This window comes from Choloepus didactylus, chromosome 1 (genome assembly GCF_015220235.1).
Source record: "Choloepus didactylus isolate mChoDid1 chromosome 1, mChoDid1.pri, whole genome shotgun sequence".
Classification (NCBI taxonomy): Eukaryota; Metazoa; Chordata; class Mammalia; order Pilosa; family Megalonychidae; genus Choloepus; species Choloepus didactylus.
The window spans coordinates 108,954,211-108,970,295 of record NC_051307.1 but is presented as its reverse complement, the minus strand read 5'-3'; the positions used below and the strand labels follow the sequence as shown (position 1 = coordinate 108,970,295).

The 16,085-nt window shown below is 39.2% G+C and overlaps 1 protein-coding gene and 1 pseudogene across 6 annotated transcripts in view; both read left to right on the top strand.

Moving 5' to 3' along the window:
* Nucleotides 1–1,244: 1,244 nt before the first annotated feature.
* YEATS2 (YEATS domain containing 2) overlaps nt 1,245–16,085 on the top strand; it is a 194,662-nt gene continuing 179,821 nt past the window's right edge. For 2 of the 6 annotated variants that reach the window (XR_005217407.1, XM_037839570.1), the window contains exon 1: nt 1,245–1,401. The gene's annotated coding sequence lies outside the window, so the exon portion shown is untranslated. Of the gene's footprint in view, nt 1,402–1,491; nt 1,622–16,085 lie in introns of those variants that run through there. The other 4 variants (XM_037839566.1, XM_037839548.1, XM_037839564.1 and 1 more) reach the window with 3 other exon arrangements.
* LOC119536903 lies at nt 14,034–14,846 on the top strand (annotated as a pseudogene).

Below are 16,085 nucleotides of genomic sequence, written 5' to 3'. Positions count from 1 at the left end.
TTTCTCCACCAAATTTATGTTTATCTCTCCAATTCCTATGCTTGCTTTGGATCTTAGCTTAATGTTACTTTTTCAGGGGGGCCTTTCTTGGCCTTGCCATTTAGATTAGGTTTCCCCTCATGTGATAATTAGGCTGTAAATTACACAAGGCAGGGGTCTGGTTTGTTCACTTCTGTACAAAACTATCCTCAGTGCCTAACATAGTGCCTGGCACACAGTGCCAACAGAGATTAGAAATGCAATAAAAATGTGTTGAACAAACTATATTGTTCACCTGTCTTTGCCCTTAATAGACCTTAACATCAGGAGGCCGGGGGTGGCATATTATAAATTGCTCTACTCCCTCAGGTCCTAGATTCAGGGCTGACAGGGCTTTGGAGTCAGTTCCTAGCACTCCTCCTCATTCATTCAACAAATGCTTTTTGAGCAAATGCAATGGGCTTGTTACTGGGGAACATAGGAGTAAAACCTTTAAAATTTTTTATTAAACAAGCAATACATCCAAAAGAATTGATAACATATATACAAAGTATAAAAAAAAAAAAATAAAGGGAACACCCCTAAACCCACGACCCAGCTCCAGTGATACATTTTTAAGTAGTGGGAAGAAGGGATTGAAGAGGAGCAGAAGTAGATCCTTGGAACCCAGTCAGGAGGCTATTGCAGTCTTGGTCAGAGAGTTGAGGCGGAGGTGCCTCTGACTAGAGTGGTACAGGGTAAAGGAGAGGAAAGATTGCGTGTGTTTTAAAAGACATTTGACTTGATGGATTGTCACTGGACTTGATGGACAAACTGGCTTGATGGATTGTCACTCATTAGTTGTGTGACCTGGATAAGTCCTAATGTTTCTGAGCCTCAGTTTCTGCACCTGCAAAATGGGTTAATAACTAACTACAGTTATTTGTATTCCTAGCACCTAGTACAGAGCGTGGCATCAGACGGCACCCACAAAAACCAGTTATTATTGTGGAAATTTCATAAATGTCGACAGAACGAATATTCTGTCAAACCTGGAGCTACATCACCAGCTGCTTCACTTTAGAGAGTAAAACGATAAATAAAGGTGCCTTTGCCCAAGCCGACGCCAACACCTCCTAGGCAGCGCGGCCACGCCAGTCCCACCCCCAGCCCCGCCCACATCCCTGCGAGCTCCGCCCCCGGGGCCGCGCGCCGTTAGCGCCGCGCGCGCGCGCGCGTTCCCCGACCCGTCTCAGCTGCTGACGTGCGGGACGGAATCCGCCGGGCGGGTTCCTCGGCGCCGTGTGCTTCCGCGGGCTCTCGGGTCGCTGGGGCCTCGTCGTGGGGCGGCTCCGCAGTGCTTTGCCCGCCTCCGTCACGTGCCCTGCGCCCTCTCACGGCGCCCGGTGGGGCCTGCGCTTCAGTCAGAGACCCGTAAAAAGGGTAAGCGTTGGCGGGAGCGGGATGGGACCGATCGGGCGCGCGCGGTGCGCTTCGGGGCATTGTTTGGGCGGGGCGGGACGGGACGGGCACGTGCGCGCCCCTCCCCCACTCTGGCCGGCAGTGCGGAGGCCCGACCCAGCGAGCCCTCGGGTCTGAGGGGAAGGAGAGGGGCGAGTGTTTGCAGAGAGGAGAGGATCCCGCGGAGGAGCCGGGATCCAGGGTGAGTATGCATTTCGGGGGAGTCTCCGAAGCTGGAACCCGAAATTTGGGTGTGTGTATGTGGGGTGGGGGCCCCTTTTCAAGTGGGCACAGAGCTTTCTGAGCGGAGGGAGGGTCCCTTGAGCCACTGCAGTGGCCGGAGCTTTCTGGGTGTTGAGTTTGGTGACTGTTCATGGGATTGGAGACGAGATTTGACTCTAGCACCAGCAAATTGTGGATTCACCAAGAAGAATCCTGGAATCTCCCTTCAACCTGTCGCCATCCCTACCGTCCCTCTCCCCCGAGAAGGATGAGTAGGATTTAGAAGGTTGGAAGATATTCCAGGGATGGTGCCGGAGTGAAAGCTCCCTAGGTGTGAGAGACAGTGAGGGGTTGGAGTGAAAAGCTTGGGAAAGTGAGTACCTGGAAGAAAGGCTGGTTTGGTGGATTGTGGCCAGATTGCAGAAGACAATGAGTTTATAACACGGTCTCTTTTTTTTTTCCTATTATAAATGTAACACTGTTGTAAAAAAAGTAGAGAGTAGAGGAGGGAAAATATCACCAATAATCCCACAGCCTTGACATGCATTCTTAGAATTTTGATGCATGTTTGCTAGTACTTCCACATAAGCATATTTTTTATGAATTGTAATTGGAGTTTACATACCATTTTCCATTCCCTTCTAACGTATAAAAATGCCAAATAATTATATAATAGTCAGCAATATCATTACCTATATTCAAATAAGGAAATAGCAAGTATTTGTTTTAGAAAAATGAAAGTACAGACAAGCAAAACAGGAAGGGAAAAGTACCGGTAGTATTACTGTCAAGGGATTTTATCATTGGTTGTAATATTTGTGGGTGATATACTCTTTCAAAGAAAGGGGAGATTATGCCCTGATTAGGAATGTAGTTTTCATGGGAAGCCTTTGAAAGTTAAGTAGGGAAGTAGCATAATCTGACGTATGTGGAGGAAAAGGACCAGAGTGGAAGCTGGGAGACCTATTAAGATGCTCTTTGCAATAATTTGTGGATAGCAGCAGAGATGAAGAGTGGAAGGGCCAAAAAGTATTTCTTAGGTAGAATGAACAAGACGTGGAAGTGGATTGATGTGGAATATGAGGGAAAGGGAGTAATCAAGGCTGTCTGCTTTTTGCTTTTTGTTTGGAACAACTCAGGTGGTGGTACTATTTACTGAAATGGAGAAGAGTGGAAGACAAATTTGAGGTGGGAAAAATTAAGAGTTCTGTTTTGGATGTGATAAATTTGAGATGCATGTTAGTTATCAAGTCGATATATCAAGGAGGACATTGGATGCTTCAGGTCTGGAACTTGGGAAGACAGAAGTTAGGAGTGGAGATAAAAATTTGGGCGTAATCAGTACATAGATAAAGTTGTGGGACTATACACTTAGGAAAAGAGCACAGATAGAGCAATAAAAAGGACTCAAGCACTCCAGTGTAGAAAGCAGGAGATTGGTACCCGGCAAGCCAAAAAAGTTAAGGTTCTGGAAGACAGAGAAATGGTCTTCTTATTAGTAGTTTCTGTCAGATGCTCAGTTGGGTTTAGCAACATGGAGGTTATTGGTTTTGGTCATTGGAATTACTGTGAGTTCTAGAAGTTGGCAATAGAAGCCAGATTGAAATAGTAGAATGGGTTGTGAAGAAGTGAAGACATGTGCGAATTAGAAAAAGGTGCCCCTTCTTTGAATACCTTATTTCTATCTGCTCCCAAATGAAATTTGATGGATAAAAAATGGTGTCTTTTAGTTTTTTATTCTTTTATTACTGGTGTGTTTGAACATGTTTTTCATATTTTTTAGCCATATGCGAATTTTTATTCCTGTCCTCTGTCCATTTTTTTTGTTTGCCATATTCTAATTTAGTGTTGAGTTCTGTAGATGTTAAAATATATATAGCTAGACATATAGCTTGCAGAATTTCTTCCCATCTATTTTTCATAGTTTTAAATGCCTTCACGTTACTTCATTCAGTGGATGCAGTATATGCAGTATAGTTTGCTATGGACTGTTCCCTGGTTTTTATTATAAAATGTATCAGAAGAGGAGAACTAATGTTTAAGTTGTAGGTTTATGATTGCAGATCACATATGGTGTACATCATCCTGCCTTGAGAGTATTTCCTTAGGATAGATTTTCAGAGATGCTTTTCCCCGGCTCTTCCCATTCAATATAGACTATTTAAAGCTCCCATCTCCCTCCCTTTAATCCCCCCCCACCCCCCTTCAGTCTGTTTTATGCACTGCTACTGAATGGAATGGTGGGGGTAGGTATACTTTTCCCTCATAGAACATGAGACTTATGAAACAGATTGCTTCTGTTCTGTGGGAGTTCAGAAAAAAAGTTTTCAAAGGCTGGAGTGTGCTTCATGGATGAGTTGGAATTTCATTTGATTCTTGAAGGATAAATAGCATTTCAGTAAGTGGAGAGAAGGGAGAGGTGAAATACAAACGCATTGCACGGTAATTGTGAACGTTTGGGCTTGTGAACTTTGATGACTACAGACAGGGAGAGGTAGAGTATTACTTATCCTAGCCAAGGATATTTTATTCTGTTTATCTGAAGAGTGAGCCTGGTGTGTGGGGTGGGTGTTATGGGGTGATAATGAAAGGTGAGGGTGAGGAGTATGCAGCTGGTGGGGTGGAGAAGAGGGGATGGTTTCAGTTTTATTTGAAATGTTTTTACACAAGGTGGTGTATACATTAGTGATCACTGTGTATTTTAATTTTTAAAATCAGTTTATTTGCAAGTATGTGTGCATTTTTAAAAATTGAGTTATAAGTCACATTAACATACAATTCATTGGTTTCGGTAGTTTACCATGTTGTGCAACATAGTGAATATTTCTTCACTATCATCATCCCAAAAAGAAACCGTGTACCTATTAGTAGTCAATCCCAGTTCTCCCCCTCCCCCAGCCCCGGCAACCACTAATCTCCTTTCTGTGTCCATGGATTTGCCTTTTCTGGACATTTCATATAAATGAAGTAAGAGAAAATGTGATCGTTTGTTAGTGACTTCTTTCACTTAACATAATGCTTCAAGGTTCATCCATGTTGTAACAGTACTTCATTCCTTTTTATGACTGCATAGTGTTCCACTGTCTGGGGATATACCACATTTTGTTTATCCATTCATCAGTTGGTGGATATTTGTTTCCAGTTTTTGACTGTTAGAAACAAAGCTGCTAAGAACATTTGTGTATGTGTCTTTGTAAGGAAATGTGCTTTTATTTTTCTTGGGTAAAATACCTGGGAATGGAAAGGCTAGGTTATGTGGTAGGTATGTGTTTAACTTGTAAAGAAACTGCCAAACTGTTTTCCAAAGTGATTGCACTATTTTACATTCCCACCAGCAGTGAATGAGTGTTCCGTTTGTTTCACATTTTCTGTAGTTGTGTGTGTAAGAAGAAAACAGAAAGACTCTTGTAATTCATCTCCCAGATAAGCCCTCTTGGTGTTTTTCTCTCCAGAATAATGCATGTATATGGTCAGAAAATTCAGACAGTATAGTCAGAAATAAAATGAAAAATAAAACTACTACCCAAAGGCAAATAGTTTAACCATTTTTTATCTTTCCTTCCATAACAACTTACATAGGTATTTCTTTTGTCTCTCTTTTCTCTTCCCCTATTTTACACAGAAGGAATCAAAATATATACACTGTTCCATACCTTGACTTTTTTTTCACTTAGTAATTTGTTTTGGAGTCATTAGCATATCAGCATTTTCTTTTTATTAGCTGCATTTCAGTTTTACAGCAATACAGTCCTGGTTTATAAGAAAAGGTGAATTTGTTCCAGTGCAGTTTGCTACTTTAGGAAACTATCAGAGCATAATGGAAATTTCACTTTTGCTTATGTGTGATTTCATCTATAAGAAATACTACGTGAATGCTGAAAACTGTGCCCTGCTGAACCAAGCCATGAAAGGAATATACAAAATGCACACACCTCAAACATCTTGCAGTTACCTCAGTTTACTGCTGTTATAAGCTATTCCCACCCATATCTGGTATTAAAACTTTCTGTTGATTTCAGGTAACCCTCTTTTTACCACTTCACTGTAATTCCCAAGCTATAACCTTTCTAATGGCCACCTCCATAAGCAAACTTGAGGTCTTTTTCAAGGTAAAGGGCCACATTTATTGTAGCATTTATGTATTTCTTAATCATTTTTATTAGAGTTCCTTTGTTATGTCACTGAGGAAGTTTTTGAGTGTTTTACCGCTATCCCCCTTTTCCCATAAGCTCTATGGTTTTTTTTTTTTTTTTTGTTGTTGTTGTTGTTTTTTTGGCTTTTCCACATTTATTATGCTTGTAGGGCTTTTCTCCAGTGTAGACTTGCATAGGAATATTAAGTTTTGAGAAACAAGAAAACTCTTGCCACATTCCTTACAAACCTAGTGTTTCTCTCCAGTAGAAAATCTTCTATGTTTAGCAAGATCTGGGGGGAAATGAAAGGGTTCCACAGATTTCTTAGATTCCACAGGCAACAGGCCACTGTGTGTTCTTAAATGTTTTGTAAGATATGAAGATTGAAGGAAAGCTTTCACACATTCTTTATTTTCATAAGGTTTTTCTCCAGTGTGAGTTTGAATGTATACAAAAAGGCTTGTATAATGAGTAAAGGTTTTCCCACATTCCTTAAAAGCAGACAGCCTCTCTTCATCATGAATTCTTACACATTCTTGATGGTCTGAGAAGAAAGTTACTTTCCCACAAGTCACTGCATTTATATGGTTTCTCTTGAGTGTGAATTTTGGGGGATGACTTTTCCACACTCATTACACTCATGAGAGTTCTCACCAGTATGGAATTTTTTGTGTACAGTAAGGAGAGAGTTCTTTCTGAAGGGTTTTCCACAAGTGGTTAGGCTCACAAATTTTCTCTCTACTATAAGTTCTCTGATGAGTCTTAAGGCATGAATGTTCACTCAAGGCTTTTTCATGTCCCTTACAATTATACAGTTCCTTTCCAATGTGGTTTCTCTCCTGTTTTAAAAGTATCAATGATGACTTATAAAAGTTTTCCAGATTTATTACTTTCAGAGATTCTTCCCCGCCCAACTATGACTTTAAGTATGTATTGGAAATAAATTAGTGTGATGAAGTTCTTTGGTTTTGTTTTTTCTCGCATTTGGACTGTGTGCATATATTCCTGACCTGAGTACTTTCAAGTAGAATGAAGTGACTCTTTGGCCAGAAAGTTCTGGTATACTCTTTACTTTCACAGGCTTGTTATAGAGCTTAGCTAGTAATAACCCAACTAAATTTTTTATTAAGAAGTTCATCTAGGTTACATAGATGGGAATATTTAGTTGAGGGAACGTTGAAGAAATATATTTTGTGGCATGTTTAGCATGCTTTTCAATTCAACATACTCGGAGGCTTTCTAAACCACAGCTTCACTTTGTGTGAATAACACTAGTTTGAAGTATCTGTCATGGTTGTTGCATTGCCTTTCTATTTTGTGGTATTTCTTCTTTGTTTAATGTGGAAGGAAAGGTATTGCAATTTGTGAATCTTACCATTTCCAACACACTAGATGTTTTCCCCAGCAAAATATTCTGCAGAGGAGATGACCATTTGATATGAAGATGAATATTTCATTCTGAAAACAATTTGTCAGCCACCCAGCCACCATTCTTTCCTTCTCTGATTTCTTCTTATGCAGACAGAGAAGGTCTTGAGAGAGATGACCTGAATACTTCTTATACCTAAAGTCTCTTCAGTATAGTGTCATGTCTAAATTTCGTGAAGAGGTCAGTCTCAAGTCCTCTTGATTAAATAGTAGACAGTCTTACCTCATACCATCATCAGTCAGTAAGCACCAGGCATTAGCCATCTCTCTCAGATGCCAGCAGGAGTGTGGGTTAAGATGGCCATGGGCGTGCATGCTCAGAGCCGCACCAGCCCTTTGGTTTTTATTGCATGATCTTGCATAGGGTGGTGATTTGGAGAACACATATAGCAGAACTAATTGTATTCCATGGGACTGATGTAACATAATTTCTTTGTTTTTAAATTTTCTTGTTTTATTTTTAAAACAATGAGGTGAATGGATCCTGTAGACAGCATTTTGAGTGAAGTATGCCAGAAACAAAGTCAAACACTATAAGCCTCACCAATATGGACTAACTACTATGTGTAAACTCAGAATTGAATCTTAGAGCACAGTCTAACAGGGAAATGATTATTGTAATGGTCCCTAGATTGTAAGCTCTTACAGCAGTCAAATCTATTCCTGAATTGTAATGGCTGTCTCCAAACTCTGAGAAGTTGATCCCTTGGTGTATAACCTGATTGGTCTCTGGAACATTGGGTATCTGTATTACACCTGAAACTCAAAGCTAGAGCTCAGCAGACATGAATGTCAGTATTAATGCATACAGCAGCTGTTTAAAAAAAAAAAAAAAAAGTAAAGCTGAAAAAGAGCCTAGACTTTAATTAGAGATATGAATGAAGCAGATCTGGTTAAGACTGGGGCAAATTGGGCCAAAGGGTAAAGGTTGAAACTGACTGTGTGTTCAAACTTCAACTTCCATGTGAGACCAAGGGAAGAAATGTTTATTTGGTGTAGGATCTATATTTTCTAAACAATATAACTTCTGCAGTCAGTTTGTTCAAACACCACATTACATGGAACTTTGAATAGGAAGTGATATGTGGTAGGTCTGTATAAGTTAGAGTGAAATAGCAACACATCCCAAAGTAATTTGGGCGGAGAATAAAAATATATATTTGGTGCCCCCCTGAGGAGCTGGGGGAGGTTGAGGAGGTGTTGGACTTCCTCACCTGGATTGTAGCTGATGTTCTCACAAACACTGGGGACTAATGTCTTGACATGCTGAGCCCTCTGTCTTGGGGCTTGCTTGCCCCCTGTGAAGCTTTTTACTGCAAAGGAAAGGCTAAATTTGCTTATAATTGTGCCTAAGAGTCTCCGCCTGAGTGCCTCTTTGTTGCTCAGATGTGGCCCTCTCTCTCTAACGAAGCCACTTTGGCAGGTGATCTCGCTGCCCTCCCCCCTACGTGGGACCTGACTTCCAAGGGTGTAACTCTCCCTGGTAATGCAGGATATGACTCCCAGGGATGAATCTGGACTTGGCATCATGGGATTGAGAACATGTTCTTGACCAAAAGGGGGATGTAAAATGAAAAGAAATAAAGCTTCAGTGGCTGAGAGATTTCAAATGGAGGTCACTCTGGAGGACGTTCTTGTGCATTATATAGATAATACTTTTTAGCTTTTAATGCATTGGAAAAGCTAAAAGTAAATACTTGAAACTACCAAACTCCAACCCAATAGCTTTGACTCTTGAAGACGATTGTATACAATGTAGCTTACAAGGGGTGACAGTGTGATTGTGAAAACCTTGTGGATCGCACTCCCTTTATCTAGTATATGGATGGATGAGTAGAAAAATGGGGACGAAAGCTAAATGAAAAATAGGGTGGGATGGGCGGATGATTTGGGTGTTCTTTTTTATTTTTGTTTTTATTTTGTATTCTTATTCTGATTCTTTCTGGTATAAGGAAAATGTTCAAAAATAGATTGGGGTGATGAATGCACAACTATATGATGGTACTTTGAACAGTTGATTGTACACCATGGATGATTGTATGGTATGTGAATTTATCTCAATAAAACTGAATTTAAAAATTGTGAAATACATATGTACCAAAAAACTATATTTTAAAGAATGTATGATTTAAATGTATGTTTTAAAGAGGTATGTTTTAAAGAATGATGATAAAATAAATACTTACTTATCTACCACCTAGCTTAAGAAATAGGACATTACCAATAATTTGAACCTCTCTGTATCTGCTTAATGACTCATACTTCATGAGAAAGATAAAAAGTATTAACCACCCCACCCTTCTCCCCCCACACAAACTGAAACTCCTCTTCCTAATGTTGACTCCCCAGCTAACTTTTTTGCTTATTGTGAGTGTATATATAACACACACATACATACTTGGTGAAAGAAAATTTGTAAATAGGTAGATTTTTGTTTAAGGTTAAATAAATATTGGGTTTGTTATTTTTAATAGCAACCTTATTGAGGTATAATTCATATACCATATAAAATTCAACCTTTTAATGTATAAAATTTAATGTTTTTAGTATAGTGTAGTTACAAAGTTGTATAACCACCACCACTATCTAATTCCAAAACAATTTTCATCAGTATATAGATTTTTCTAGATAGGTCGATTTTCTAGAGTAGAATGTTGGTTTAAAGAAAAACTAATTAAAAAACAAACAAACAAAAAACAAAAACGTGCTTGAGGTTTTATGGTACTTGTGGTCTTTCCAGAATGTCTACTCCAGGTAAAAAGCATGAAACCTCATAGGTTTAATAGTCAGCTTAAAAACTCCAGTGGAAAGTCCCTATTTAGCGAATTGTGCAAGATTTGGGCTTAAATTATATATTTTCAGTGACTGTGTCTAAGAGTTTGACACAGTCTTGATCTGGTCCGAGTTTGACACAGTCTTGATCTGGTCCACTTACTTCCTCCTTCCTTTTGAATCTGGACTTGGAGACAAGTTTTATTTCCTTTTTGCTTCTCTTGGAAAGAAAAAAATTATGGCTTCATAAATTGAACAACAGAATTGTCATAGGTAGTCAGAACTACCATTTTGGATAATGCCAATGATTGTGTCTCATAGTGGCTCCAAGAAAGTAAATGAAAGATTATGTGGCTTCTCTTATGTCAATTTAAGAAAAATTTACTTTAATTATTTCAGAACTCTTTAACATACTGTATGGCTGGCTCTGTCCGGAAAACTTAAATTTAAATGTAAGGAAAAGTATAGTGAAGGTTCAGTTGTTGCACTAATGATGGAAGCAGTGGCATGGGAAATTTAGAATAGCTCTTTTATCCTAAGTTCTTGTACATGTCACTTTGTAAGATTGGAGACAGAATATGGTCTGAATGGCTCCTGGGGCTGAGCTTATGTAGCAGCTTGGGTAGCCATAAGCTATTTTATTTATAATAGGAAAGTAGGTGATTTTGAGGTGGAAATACATAGTATTTAAATAATGAAACAGTTTTTTTTTTGAGTTCAGCTGTTGAGCTTTCCCATTTATTTCAGTTCCTTACATCCTTACATTTCATACTGGGAGTGGCCCACATCATCAACTGAAAAGCCGCATCAGTTAATGCTAACGACAGCATAAGCTCTGTCAGCTTCCCACCATTCTGGTCCAGTGTAAAATTGGTATTATTTTTACTTGATATGTTTTTTTTCCATACCAGATGGGTTGAAGAAATGGTGATCACGTTGGCCAACAAATGAAAACACATTCAAAAAATTTTTATATAAGATCTGACTTAGAATACTTATAATAGAGTTTTTGTCAATACCAACCCTAATGAAAACCAGAACAGAATCTTCAGTTCTCTTCTAGATTTCCCTTGGTTTGAGTTTTTCCTAAAATAGACTACTACAGTTACTTGTATTGTAAAATAAGCATACTTGTAATTTTAGGAAGAAAATTAATGTCTCTATTTTCAGTTACCTGTTTTATTGGGTGGTGACAGTCTTACGAGTAATCTTCAAATAAAGGAAAAACTTTTAAATTGACATTGGAATATACACTTTGATTCTTTTGCTAGGACTTCTTATTTTTCTCAGTGTAATATTAAAATGGAAATATATTCTTAGTGTGTGCACTGGGCAGTGTTTGGGAAGCCTGGATGATGTTGGGGTAAATCTACTAATATTTTTAATTTGCAAAATACAATTCAGTTATGTTATATGTTCCTAAAGGGCAAACATTAGACCTATGTATTGCACATCACCTTGTTTCTGATCCTCCCCATTATGGTTTTAGGATTTAGCCTTTGTTCAAGCTGCTCATTCTTAATTTTTTACTTTATTTATTGCTAGCAATATAACCTTCTAGTTATGATGCACTATTCTTTTAATATCCTGCTTGATTGGATTTTTGTAGCTGTTTTCATAAATGAAAACTGGGTTGTCATTTTCCTTTGAGGATGACTTTGAACACGTCTCCCTAGGTTTAGATAGATTGTTTTTATTGTTGTTAATTTCTAAATGCTCTGTTATTTTAGTTTTAATTTCCTCTTTGAGCCATGAGTTATGTAGAAGAGAATTTTATTTTACGTATCATTAGTGAATTTTTGGTTAATGATTTCATATTTAATTTTATTGGGATCAGAGTAATATTTCCATGTTGTGCAATAATTGAGACTTTCTTCATGTCCTATCATATGAATTAATTTTTGTTACAGAAGTAGGTTTACAGAAAAATCATGTATGATTTAAGTTTTATGAGTGTTTTATAGATATTTCAAGTGAATTATTCAGTTGGGTTCAGAGTTGTAGGTATGTTAAATCAGGCCTGTTATTTTCATTACTTATAGTACTGTATTATCTTAATTTGTCATCTTCTTGATCTTTTAAATTTCTGAGAGATGTGTTCAAATACTCCTACTATGATTGTAATTTTACTTATATTCTAGTATTTCCAGTTTTGTTTTGCTTTTTGTATATTTTGATTGTCTTTGGTGTATAGTTTATGACATACTTTTATGATTGCATATTTTCATATAATATAATCTTTATCATATTAATGTTTTTTGCCTTGAATAATTCTGTCTGATACAAATATTGCCATACCTATCTTTGTGTTGCCTTTGCCAGTGCATAAAGGAATTCTGTGTACCTTTATTTTAAACATTTAACTGTGGTGTCCTTGAAGATGTAGCAGTACCAACAAATAGATTTCTAAATAGAATGATGAAAGCTAATGTAAGCTAGTAGTTATGTGCCCTGTGGGTATTTATATTTTGGCATGTGCTTTAGTTGTTCCTTCATTTATTTCTTCAGCAAATAATTTATTGAGTGTGTCCTGTCACTTTGGTAGAGCAGTGCAGGGAGGGCTGTTGTGATGGTTAATTTCATGTGTCGTTTTTGGCTAGGTTATGGTGTTCAGTTTTTGGTTAAGCAAGCTTTGGCCTTATTGTTACTTTGTGGATTTGCATCTATAATCAGTTGTTTGCATCTAGACTCAACAAAGGAGATTGCCCTCAGCAGTATGGGGAGTCTCTTCATCCAATCAGTTGGAGGTCTTAAAAACCAGAACTGAGGATTTCAGAGATCAGAAAGAATTTCTGCTTTTTCTTCAGTTAGCCAGCTTTCACTGGGGAATATGGACTTGCCAGACTTCACAATCACCTTGATTAGTTTCCAGCTTGCAGCCTGTCCTATGGAATTTAGACTACCATTCCCCACAGTCGCATGAACCCATTCTTCATAGTAAATCTCTGTGTGTGTGTGTGTGTGTGTGTGTGTGCAGTATCTCCCGTCACTTCTTTTTCTCTGGAGAACCTTTACTAATACAACTATGTTGGTTAAGGTGGTCAGGGAATGCCTTCTCTGATAAGGTACGCGGTTTGAGCTGGGGCCTGGTAAAGCCGAGCTGGGGCCTGGTAATGCCAACTTGGGGAAAGAGCATTCTGGGCAGAAGGAACTGTAAGTCCAAAAGCCCTGGGGAACGATTGAGGAACAGAAAGAAAACCAACATTTCTGAATCTTAATGATCAAGGATGGAGAGGAAGACAAGATCCAGTTCATGTAGGGTTTTTGTTGGCCATGTTAAGGAGTGTGAATTTATTCTAAGTGTTATAGGAAGCCATTGGAATGTTTTAAGCAGGGAATGACATGACCTGATACTTGTATAGTCTATTTCTAAAGGGAGATAATTTACATTCAGTGAAACAGATTTTAAGTGTACATTTGGATGAATTTTGATGATTGCATGCTCCCATGTAACCCACAGTCTTTTTTGAGATGGAAAACATTTCTATCATCCCGGAATGATCCTTCCTGCCTCTTCCCAGTCTACACAACCACCACCCCCAACTAATGTTCTCATTTCTTTCACCATAGATTAACTTGTCGGTTCTTGAACTTCATATAAATGGAGTCATTCAGTATGTACTCTTTTGTGTCTGGCTTCTTTTGCTTGTCACAGTTTTGAGGTTCATCTGTGTTGTTGCTTGTATCAGGAATTCTTTGTATAAATCACAATCTGTTTATCCATTCTCCTGTTGAATATTTGGGTTTTGTAGACATTTTTGTAAAATCTGTTTGACTAATGGAGGAGAATGGATGTAGGTTCTCTAATTCAGATATTTAATAAAGGAACACTGGTTGTCTTTTTTACCAAGGGGAAAATACTTTTGTTTGACGCAAAGAGTATAGAAAGTACAGGGCGGCAGCAGCATCTTAGGATGTTTATTTGTTGAAGCACGTGGAAAATGATTGTGCCATGTTCCTCCGCCCACTCTTTATAAACCAGATGGATGATTTTGTGGTGGCTCTGGAGGCTGCGTTCCCTGGAGCTGCGGAGGCGGGTAGAGGAGCGCATCCCCCCCACCCCCCCGCCGCCGCTGCCACTGGCCCTGGCGGACACCCCGCTTCTCCGCACCTTCGGCGGGACAGGATAGCCCCAGGCGCCGCGCTCGCATCATTCCTCCTCACAGCTGCCGGCACCCGGGAACCCCGCTCCTCTGCTAGTCTGCGGCCCGCCGGCCGTACACATGCCCAGAGCCTGGCCTAGGGCAGGCGGTGAGCGTGGGGCGGCGTGGGCAAGTCGGCGCTCAGGATCCCGTTCATCTTATCCTATTTTTTAACGGATTATGATCCAACCATTGAAGATTCCTATGCAAAGCAGTGTGTGATAGATGACAGAGCAGCCTGGCTAGCTGTTCTGGATACAGTAGGACAGGAAGAGTTTGGAGCTATGAGAGAACAGTATATGAGGACTGGCGAGGGTTTCCTGTTGGTCTCTTCAGGCACAGATAGAGGCAGCTTTGTAGAAATCTATGTTTCAAAGACGGTCTCAGAATAAAGGACCATGATGAATTTCCCATGATTTTAATGGGCAGTAAAACTGATCTAGATCGTCAAAGACAGGTAACACAGGAAGGACAGCAGTTAGCACGGCAGCTTAAGTTAACATACTTGGAGGCCTCAGCAAAGATTAGAATGTGTGTAGATCAAGCTTTCCATGAACTTGTCCGGGTTATAAGGAAATTTCCAGAGCAGGAATGCCCTCCTTCACCAGAACCAACATGGAAAGAAAAAGACAAGAAAGGCTGTCATTGTGTCATTTTGTAAGAATCCCATGAATTTTAGCTACTAACTGCCAGGAAAAGTCCTAATCTCTTTCTCTCCTTACAGTTTACATCTTGTTGGTACCTTTTTAGCCTTGGACAAGCAAGTCTGACAAATGGTCACCATATTAGCCTTAGAACAAGAAGCTGGCTAATCCTTTCCATGAAGATACTATGGTCATTCCAAGACAGATTCAAAGGAAACACTAAGGCTGTTTGTAAGATTATCTGATTCCTTTAAAATGTATATCTATATACAAAGGCACATTTTAAAAAAAAATTTAATTCGCTTTTATTGAGATATGTTCACATACCATACTATCATCCATGGTGTACAATCAGCTGTTCACACTACCATCATATAGTTGTGCATTCATCACCCCAATCTATTTTTTAGCATTTTCCTTACACCAGAAAGAATAAAAATAAGAATAAAAAATAAAAATAAAAAAGAACACCCAAATCATTCCCCCCATTCCACCCTATTTTTCATTTAGTTTTTGTTCTCATTTTTCTACTTATCTATCCATATACTGCATTAAGTGAGTGTGATTCACAAGGTTTTCACAATCACACTGAAATACCATATGCGCTACATATTTATATAATCGTCTTTAAGAATCAAGGCTACTGGATTGGAGTTTGATAGTTTCAGGTACTTACTTCTAGTTATTCTAATACACTAAAAAATCTAAAAAGGTATATCTATATAGTGCATAAGAATAACCTCTCGATTCCATTTGAAATCTTTCAGCCATTGAAGCTTTGTTTCATTTCATTTCATCCCCCTTTTGGTCAAGAAGATGTTCTCAATCCCATGGTGCTGGGTCCAGGCTCATCCCCGGGTGTCATATCCTGCATTGCCAGGGAGAGTTACACCCCTGGGAGTCAGGTCCCATGTATGGGGGAGGGCAGTGAGTTCACGTGCAGAGTTGGCTTACCTCGAGAGAGAGGGCCACATTTGAGCAACCAAGAGGTTCTCTGGGGGAGACTCTTAGGCAAAATTATAGGTAGGCTTAGCCTTTCCTTTGCAGTAATGAGCTTCACAAGGGCAAGTCCTGAGATAGAGGGCTCAGCATACCAAACCTTCAGTCTTCAGTGTTTGTGAGAACATCAGCAACAACCCAGGTGGGGAAGTCCAACATTTCTGCATTTCCCCCCAGCTCCTCAGGGGGGCCCTGCATATACATTTTTATTCTCTGCCCAAATTACTTTGGGATATATCAGGATTTCACACTAACCTGTACTAAGATATCAGATCTTACTTCCTATTCAAAGTTGCATGTAATTATGGTATTTGAATAAATTGACC